The sequence below is a fragment of the Pholis gunnellus genome, assembly GCF_910591455.1.
Source record: "Pholis gunnellus genome assembly, chromosome: 9".
NCBI classification, from domain to species: Eukaryota; Metazoa; Chordata; class Actinopteri; order Perciformes; family Pholidae; genus Pholis; species Pholis gunnellus.
This window is the reverse complement of record NC_136535.1, coordinates 12352619-12362437: the sequence shown is the minus strand read 5'-3', so window position 1 is coordinate 12362437 and position 9819 is coordinate 12352619.

Sequence of the window (9819 nt, the reverse complement as noted above, 5' to 3'; positions counted from 1 at the left end):
CAAATAATCTGCTTCACACTAATTCGTTCAAACACACAATATAAAATGTCATCATTTCCCTCAGTGAAGTGAACAATGACTTCAAAGAGGCTGCGTTCTACTCACTCAGAGTGCTAGCTTTTGCAAAAATCATATGCAGACGCACCCACAGGAGCAAACGTTTACATATAAGAAAGATGAAAAGGGAACATACATAGCAAATACAGACGGTTGGATTTCCCTGTACTTATGCAAATACGTGTGTGGACAATTTCAATCCACATGTATAGAGTATTAAAGGGGGGACTTGTGGGGAGAAGTGATATACAGTGGTCTAATCAGCAAGCAAAAAAACCCAAAAGAAAGCTGTATCAGAATTAGTATGCATATAAAAACATTTAAAATATACAGAAAGTATACAAAGCTAAACAGAAAGGGACAATCAGAGACAGATGCTGCAGGTTGAACAAGGAAAATAAAAAAGGAAGTCATTGAACGTTTGCACCTCAAAGTGAGAAATCCCTCTTTCACACTCCATCAGAGAGAAAAATGAGAGGATGTTTAAAAAAATGCTGATGAAGACAGAAGAGACAAATGAGGAGCATAATACGCAATTCATCATTCTGCTCGACTAAAGGTGGAATCAAATATTTTAATGTGTGAGAGAGTCAGGGAGTGTGTGATCGCCAGAAAAGTAAACGTTCCTACTTTGTCAATCTCTGGACGGTAATGGAAATATGTTATTAGCTGTTATGTCAGCTGGTTATTGTTCGCAGTGATAGACACAAGACATTAACATCTTCTTCGTGTCTGTCCTTCCCAATAAAGCACGAGAATCAGACAAAATCATCAAATGAAATACATCAATTGAATCGATTGAAAGCCTGGAGGAAATGCCAACCAGATACAGAGAGCTCTACATTACAATGAATTATTTAAAACAGTGCAATAATAATGTCGTATTTCATTGGTCCCACTAGAACATTTGTGTTTCACTTTGCACATGTGGAGATCAAAGTGCACAGTGACCACCAGACTATAGCGCTGGCAGAGTCAATGCCTTGCTCAAAGACACTACAGCAGGTCCTCATGGTTGTGAGGTTGATCTTGCTTGAGTTCTGCACAGCACTAAAACTGAGAAAATCTGTCATAAAACTGCAATAACAGATTTTTGATCACTTGGAGGCAGTGCAACAAGCTGTCGTTATACAATCAGATAAAGGGAAATATGATCACCTTTTAAGTTGATTCAACTATGCTCGTTAAAAAAAGAGATTGATAATCAGCTGATTGCATTGAGGAATAAAAACAATCTTCTTTTGGAGGTTTCAGTCTGGCTTTCAGACTCACTGTTATGGAAGTTCTAAATGGTCGTGTTTTACAAGCCGACGGAAGAAAAACATCTGTTTTGATCTTTTTAGACCTTTTGACACCTCTGATCATGTGATGCTCCTTGACAGGCTCACACATTGTGTGAAACAGCTTTGGAGTAGTTCCACTTTTTCTTTTAGTTGTGAGGTTGATCTTGCTGGAGTTCTGCACAGCACTAAAAGATCTGTCATAAAAACTGCAACAACAGATTAGTTATCACTTGGAGGCAGTGCAACAAGCTGTAGTTGTAATATAATCACATACATTGAAATATGATCACCTTTAAAGATGATGTTAAGAAAACAGTGACTTGTTTATTTGCACATCCAGCAGATATAGAGCAACAATTTCATTCATTTGGATTTGCATTTCTGCCCACCTGATGAATGTAACTTCAACAGTGACTTTTGTTTTAGCTCTGTTTCTGTTCTCCACCAACTCCTGAGAAAATGTATAGTTCTATAGCTGCTAAATGCACAGCTAGTCGCTAGCTGCAGGTAGCGTACAGTAGAAGAAAATGAAGCTAAACGACACTGAAAACATCGATAAAACTCTGATGGGGTAACTGCAGAGTTGGATTCTTCATTATGAGGGACCCCTTTCACATTATACAAAATCATTATTTGATCCATTGTTAACATAAAAGTATTGATTAGAGCAGCTTTAAGACCTGTACCAGCTGCCAAATTTGAGACCTAAAGCTATATTTTGCTTTATTTCATCCATGACTGATGGTTAGCTCACGCATTGACTATACACTCCGTCTATCTTCCTGTTCCCACAGGACATCCAACACATAATAGACAAACATTTGGATAGTCAGAGAAAAAAAGACAGACATTTTTTAATTAATTAGATTTGAAAATGACCAAACCCAAACCCCCTAGCCTTTAACCTTGTCAGGTTCTGGTTGCAGAGCTCTGGACCTCACCTGCTTTGCTATTCTACCACCCAAACTATATTGGTAAAGACAAAAATATAAATTCAATACAATACAACTCTATTGTCCACTGCAGTGGATATTTGTCTTTGATTATACCTCAGACAATTTGAGACAACATGCAAAACAATAATTTTAGACATGACTTAGGTGGAAAATGTAGCGTCATTTTAATTCCGGACTCAAACCTCCAAATCATTTCCCATCTCACTTAACTCCTGAGAATGCAGCTCTGCAGGATATAAGAAGCGTGAGTCTGACTTCACTAATGGGGTTTATCAAAACCTTAAGTGCAGTTCTGTTTGTGACTGCTTTACATCCTGGGAGTTCGCAAGCTCATTCAGCTGACCTATGCATACGCCAAGTGGAGTCTACTTCACCTAGGAGTTTATGCAATTACTGCAAATTCTGCATATCCTGCCTGCCCAGAGAGTGTGACTGTGTGCACATCTCACGCAGCTAATAACCCACATTCACGGCTCTCAAAAAATCACAGAGCATCCAGCTTTTGCTTTCTGAGTCTTGGTGTCAGAGATCCAATGCATAATGAAAAGGGCCTGCCTCGGGTTGTCTCTCTCAATATGTATGGCTCCCTTTATGAATTATGAACCATGATCCCCACATGCTCCCCTGTGGCCACAGATGGATTGGGGGCAAAGCTGCCCATCTCAGCCGGCGGTGTCGAAGGACGTTTGTCTTGTATGAGGGGATGCTGTTGTTTGTGTAAAGGAGCTGCATGCCCCCTTGCCCTCTGTGCGCCGCGTTGATGTCGGGTAATAAGAAAGGTTAAATGGGCTGGAGCTTCCTTCATGGGAACAGGTGTGACTACTGTTTGCCCCTAGCTTGCACTGGTAAAAGGATGTGGGTAAAAATATTTCCTGGCTTTTTGATAGTGAGCCTGATATTAGGTTTATTCCAGGTCACTACTCAAATGTCTGACCAGCGTGAAGCTCTTCGTCCAGCCTCACTTGAGCCAGAGTCAACTTCAATTATGCTCCTTTAAAAAAAGAAGAAAGAGATTGCTAATCAGCTGATTGCATTCAGGAATAAAAACAATCTTTTTTCTGGAGGTTTCAGTCTCGCTTTCAAACTCACTGTTACGGAAGTTGTAAATGGTCGTGATTTACAAGCCGACGGAAGAAAAACATCTGTTTTGATTTTTTTAGACCTTTTGACACCTCTGATCATGGGATTCACCTTGACAGGCTCAAACATTGCGCTGCCATGAAACAGCTTTAGAGCAGTTCGACTTTTTCTTTTAGAACTGGAAATTGTAGATCCTTCCCAGTTCAAAAGACTCTCCAGCTTTCCGCTTTAGGTCAATTTCTGTGAAACCCACTTGACTCAAAGACCTTCAACTCTTTTTGGTCCGAGCAACAGAGACATTGTTGACTCTCTCCTTCACTTTCTTCATGACCATTACAATTGAATGTCACAGCTTAATACAGATAAGTGTGAGCTCCTCATTGTAGGACTCAATAATATGATTGTCACCAATGCCAGACGGTTCCGACAGATGTCACGTAATGTTGTCTCCCATTTTAGTCGGTTCACCACTTAGGTCCAGACTGAAATCCCAACAACTATTGGAAGGATTGCCATGAAATTTGGCATATCCATGATGCTCAGAGGATGGATTGTAATAGTCTTGGTTTAAGACTATACCTGCAAAAGTACAGCCTCAGCTGCAGATAGTGCTTCGTGCTAATTAGCTGTGTTTGCTGTTGTCCCAGCTTCTCCTTGCTTTGTTTACATAGCCCATCTGTGCATGCTTTTAGTGCATGTGTTTGTGCACGTGAGCATGCCCCACTGGTTAGCCGATGGCCGTTGCTCTCTACTGCTCTCACCAGGCGATTACAGCTGATAATGCCGTCCCTAGTAGGTAGTAGGCTCTTCAGCACCTACTACCCTTTGCCGTAGTTGCACTGTGAGCGCTGTTAGCCATGTTGAGAGCCGTTGAGAGGCATTCGAAATGCTCCCAATCTCAGATCTAGCACTTGTAAAGCATTTCTATCTGCTAAAAACTCAGAAAGTGTTCGTCACATTTATATCACAGCAGCTTTCTGTTCTCTTTCTGTTGAGCAAAATGTTAGTGCAAGTGTTTTTACTGGTACAAAACAGATAACATCATCCACAACCTGTAAATCCTTGCGACTGTTTCTCTTTCCATTTTGAGGTAGATATTGATTACTTTTAAAGTCCAAAGCCCATCTGAGTTTCTCCACGAGCTATGTGCATGACCTCTAAAATACCCATTAGATATTGTGTTTAGAGATTCTTAAATTGGGTGCCGTGAAGTCGAAATCTTGTTTTGCCATCTAGGTCTTATTTTAAACTCTGAAAAATGTCAGATTGTATACACAGTTCTGCTTCAGTTCGACTTCTACTTAAAGCAAAAACATTTTTTAGGGACAGTGTGTGTAAATGTATGACATGGGTGATAAATAAACAAAAAAAAACCGATGGCATTCTTCTTATCTTGCTTTTGACATATTCTGCAGTGCCAGGGCTGCAGATCCAGAGAACAAAACAGCTCAGCGGGGCTCTCAGACTTCACAATGACGCTGCCATGCGACAATGAATACAAGGATGATACCATACATGACTCAGTGTAAAGATCCAGAGATAATAAACCAATAGAAAGACCATTGCTATACCACTACAATGCCCCGACTTTTACAAGGCTCTTTTAGCAAAAGGCCTCCTCAGCTGTACATTATTGATGGGGCTTAAATTGAACACGCCTTTGTTCCTCCATCGATGGACACAAGGCGTGTGTCTCCCCTACATGGAGAGCAGTGGTGAGTGCTGGGGGAGGGGAGCAGGGGTGTGTGACTCACCCCCGTCCCATCATGCAGCAGGAGATTCATCCATCACATTAAGAGGCGCTGCATCAATCATTAACAAGTAGCCCCCTGTTGAAAGGATGATGGACAGCTTGACAAATAAGTTAAGATGAAGTGGGACAAGGTGATGCTGGCCTTTTTCACTTTTCAGGCAATTTACTCGAGCCACAACAATAAAAATATCCAAAAGCAGGCAATGAAATGATCCTGAATATAAATTGCCATGATTCTAAGGGGAAGGAAAAAATGGATAATAATGGGTCCTCTCTCAGAGAGCTTTAAATTCCACTAAACTGAACTGTTAAAGCGAATTTGCAGACGTTTTCAGAGAGAGAGTCTGAAGTGCTCTGGCACAGACGAAACTTAATACTTTTGTCATGGGTGGCCAGCTCTTCTTAGAGGAATTCCAGTGATTTTTTTTGTACTCACCCAGGTGTAAGGGATGCATAATCTGATAATCTAGCAGTCCTGAAGAAACCTTTGAGGGAATTTTAACTGAAGGTACAGAGAAGGACTGGAGTCGTTCATCCAGAATAGGATTATTCCCCCTTTTGGAGGGATTTGACATTTAGCTGTCTTTATTCTGACTTAAGTTTGCACGAAGACCAAAACCTCAAATGTGTTTGTCCTCAGTCAGCACACCTAAAGCCTGCACCTACTTGTAATTTTACCTGATGAGTTGTGTAATCAGGTGCGAAATAGACATAAAACATTCATATTTAAAGTGCAATGTATCAAATGACAAGTACAATGGGAAAGGAGTCACTTAATTATTACCCAATGTTGCAGTTTCCCTGTGCTCTGCGCATCCTTTTGGCATCCTTCAGTTAATTGGTTTCTTATACTTTATTGGTTTGTTTCACTCTCAATGCTCTCATCAGCATTGTCATCATTTGTCACAGAGAAAGTTCTGATAAACCCACTGTGCGTTACCTGACCGGCTTCTAACGGCAGACAAATTTGTGACTAGCTGGTTAACTTAGTGAAGCAGTCAAATATTTCACTCAGGTGTTGGTTGAGACCAAAAACAGAGCTAAAAGAGAGAGTTTATTAGACTTACATTCATCAGGTTTACAGAAATGACTTCAATGAATAATGATAAGCAACATTCTAACTTCAATAGGTGATTATATGTTAATGTGGTGTGTTGCAGGGCCTCCAAGTGGCCAAAAACGTAACGCAGGTTTGAATATTAAAGGTTATAATTCCATCAACAACAGTGAGTTAGTCCGTCTCTCAATACTTTACATCTTCCCCAATCTGTGTGGCTCACTCAAGCCTAGTGGTTCCTACTGAAGATAAAATCTTTAAACACAGGTCATCAATATACTTTAATTAAAAAATATATAAAAAGCTAAATCATTTCCTAAAGCAGCTGGGCACTGAAGTTTTTAGCAAACGTTGCTCAAACAGGAGTAAATACTGTATATTTTAAGCCGTGGATTAATGCACTTTTGGGGCGATAATAGGTATTTGCGTCAGCAGGATGGTGTATGTGGGACTGACTCAAAATAAATTACAGATTGGTGTTTTAAATGGCTATTGCCTTTGGCACTGAGAAATAAGCTATCAGGCTTTGGCTACACCGACAATCCTTGGATCAATTTATTGTTGTTGGGGATTAGTTTACAATTATAAAAAAATATGTAATGACAGCAGGCTTACTATTTAAGGTTTTTATGTAAAATTGTTGTTGTTATTTCACAATACAGTTCACTATATTGCACTTTATTGTGCCCATTTATAATCAGAAGATGAACATGTCTAATCAGAGTTTTTATATTTAGGACATTTGGTGTCTCGTGTAAAAATTAAAGTTGTCGAAATGTATTTCAGGGGCATTAAATATAGTTAAAGTTTAAGTTGACTAAATTCAAAATGTATTGCTCAATTGAACAATCATCAGCGCTTTGAGTCACTGCCAAATTTCCCTGCTCATTTTGGCAATCAGAGTTCCTGATTTAGAGCCAAGAAGCTTGTCAAATCCACAAATTGAAACACTTTTCAAAAAAGTATTTTGTTAGTGATTTTAAATATAATGACTCAAACTTTTCTTGCTTACATAAGAATGTACTTCCACAACTAATTCCAGTATTTGCATTTAACTGAACTGAACTCACTGGAATCTGATTGGCTCTAAGTTTACTCTGTATCCCTTAAATCATACAAATCAAGATTTACTCCACAGCAACTGATTTATTTTTCAAGATGAATGCTAATCAGAGGCTCAAGTTCTCATATTCACACATCACACATTACACTTCAAGCTACATGCTAATCAAACTGTCTTCACGGTAAACTCAGACTTTCTTCCCTTGCTTGGATTGCTGTTTCTGTCTTACATTTTGCAGTGATCAATGATAGGAAACAACCTTCTCTTGTGAGATTTTAAGGTCAAGCGAGCACCAACATTGGCTTGTTTGTTGAATTTATCCCACAACATCCCCTGAAGGCTCACCAGTATGTTCTGGTGTTATACATTCACCTTATTTTACACTAACAGTGGCTCCAGCTCAGCGAATTGTTCAGCTAACAAACTGATGTGACAGTATCTTCTCATCCACATAACTCAGCAAGGAAGCAGATAATAGTATTTCCTAATATTGTTTAAGTATTCCCTTAAACACGTGCAGGATGTAGCACAGAAATGGTGTCCTGTTCGCTGTTCTTCTGCTTCGTCTGATATGATTTGTACATGACATTACACTTTGCCCACAGTTTCACTGTCTTATTACAAAAGGTTAATGGAACAGCTGGACCTTCCAGCGTGACTTTGCCTGCTCAGCAGTCCAGCAGAGTATACCTTTGTTAAGTTTCCCACATTTACCTGCCTTGAACCCAGCCCAGCTTTATTTATTTTGTTGGCACATTAGCACATCATCAGCCCTATGGCACCACCCTGACACTGTTTATTCAAAGTCATCATATTCCAAGAGTCTTCATGTTCATATGCCAGCCCCAAATTAAAGCTGATCCATAATTTTTTCATGATTGTACTGTCTACTAAACCTAATGTATAGCCCACAGACAGACTCATATGCATATAAATTAGAATGGAAATTACAGGGCAATTATTCTTTCAGCTGAGGACAAAACCGGCCATAATGTTAAGCCCTCACAGACGGAGATTTCTTGTTTTTTGCAGATAATAGTCTGAAATAAATAGAGTTTTGAAAGCAGCTATACACAGGCTGACAACAAAGATGTATCACAACATGAGTAGACTTCAAATATGATAATATACAAGAAAATATGCACTGTCCGGAGCAACATACTGCAATAATGGGCATAGCAAATTTCTAGTAGCTCTTTACTCCGGTTCCCCCAAGGCTATTACCGTTATAGAGAGCAAAGCAGCTGGATGCAAAGGTTAATGTCCACACCATTAGAGAGCGACAGAGCATGAATTTATCCCTGTTGGTTTAATTAAATTACAGCGAAGTCATAAAGGGGGGATTTATCCCAAACATACATACTGCAGTCCTAATGGAGCTCAGCTGATTTATCCCAAACACGTTTCAAAGTGGGTCGTCTTGTCATGGAGTTTGTCATGGCCTACTTAACAATACAGGAACCCGTAATTAGATGATTTGTCAAGCCAGCTGATTGCTTTGCTCGTTATTTTCATGATGTACAGGAGGACACATCTCGCTTATTGCTGGGTTACATAGAAAACCATCAATCTTACCTTCCGATGACCACATAAACTTGATATGTGGGCATCTTGTGAACTTTCCCGCCCTTCAGAAAGCTGATATTAGGATAAATAACCGTGTGTTGTAACTTGTTAGCAATGAAACTAAACTCATCCTGGTTGACTGAAAGGTTCTAAGGTATTACTTTGAATATTTCTGGGTGGTAAACTTTCCACAAACTGTATTAATTAATGGAACTGTAGACAGAGTTACTTGACAATCACAAGCCTTCAAAAACATAAGATGAAAAAAATGGTGATTAGACACCCTCTAGTGGAGGGTCATTACAAAAACATCACTCCACAGACATCGACAGAAACTTTCTTTTATCCTCTGTGCTTCCAAAGCCAAGCACATCAAACCTCCGACTGAAGGAAACTCCTGAAAGACAATATTCATATTGAACAGCTCCACTTTTTGTACGATCTACATTCCTCCAGTTATAAAACAGCACAGTGCGCTTGTGTGCCAGTTATACTCAGTTTGATGAATTAATCCGTTTCATTTCCTCTAAATTCCAAGACTGCACAGAAGACAACCAAAGCCGTCTTGTATGTCAGGAATTGTTTCGTGTGGACTCTGACATAGGATAGTATACTGTCGACTGAAGTTGAGGTGGCTGTTGGAAGACACAACCTCTTGTTTCATATGTTGCAAGCTTTATTCGTAATAATAATGCACGCGGGACATGGGAACATGGCACAAATATATACAGCAGCAGTCATTCACTTTGTGGGAATATACAAACGTTCTAAGAACAGTTGCCACAGTGGATTATACATTATTACAAGTATTGCAACTAAGTAAATTCCCCTGATATAATGCAGGCTTGAATGCATTATTTAAACAACCAAATAAATAACTCAATTTACCCACTCATTCTCTTGGTACGGTTGCCTTTCATGTGATTGCACATGTGCTTCTACATACAACATGCAACATGTCAGCTCTGGCTTGCACAACAACAATAAATAATCTACGCTGCTTG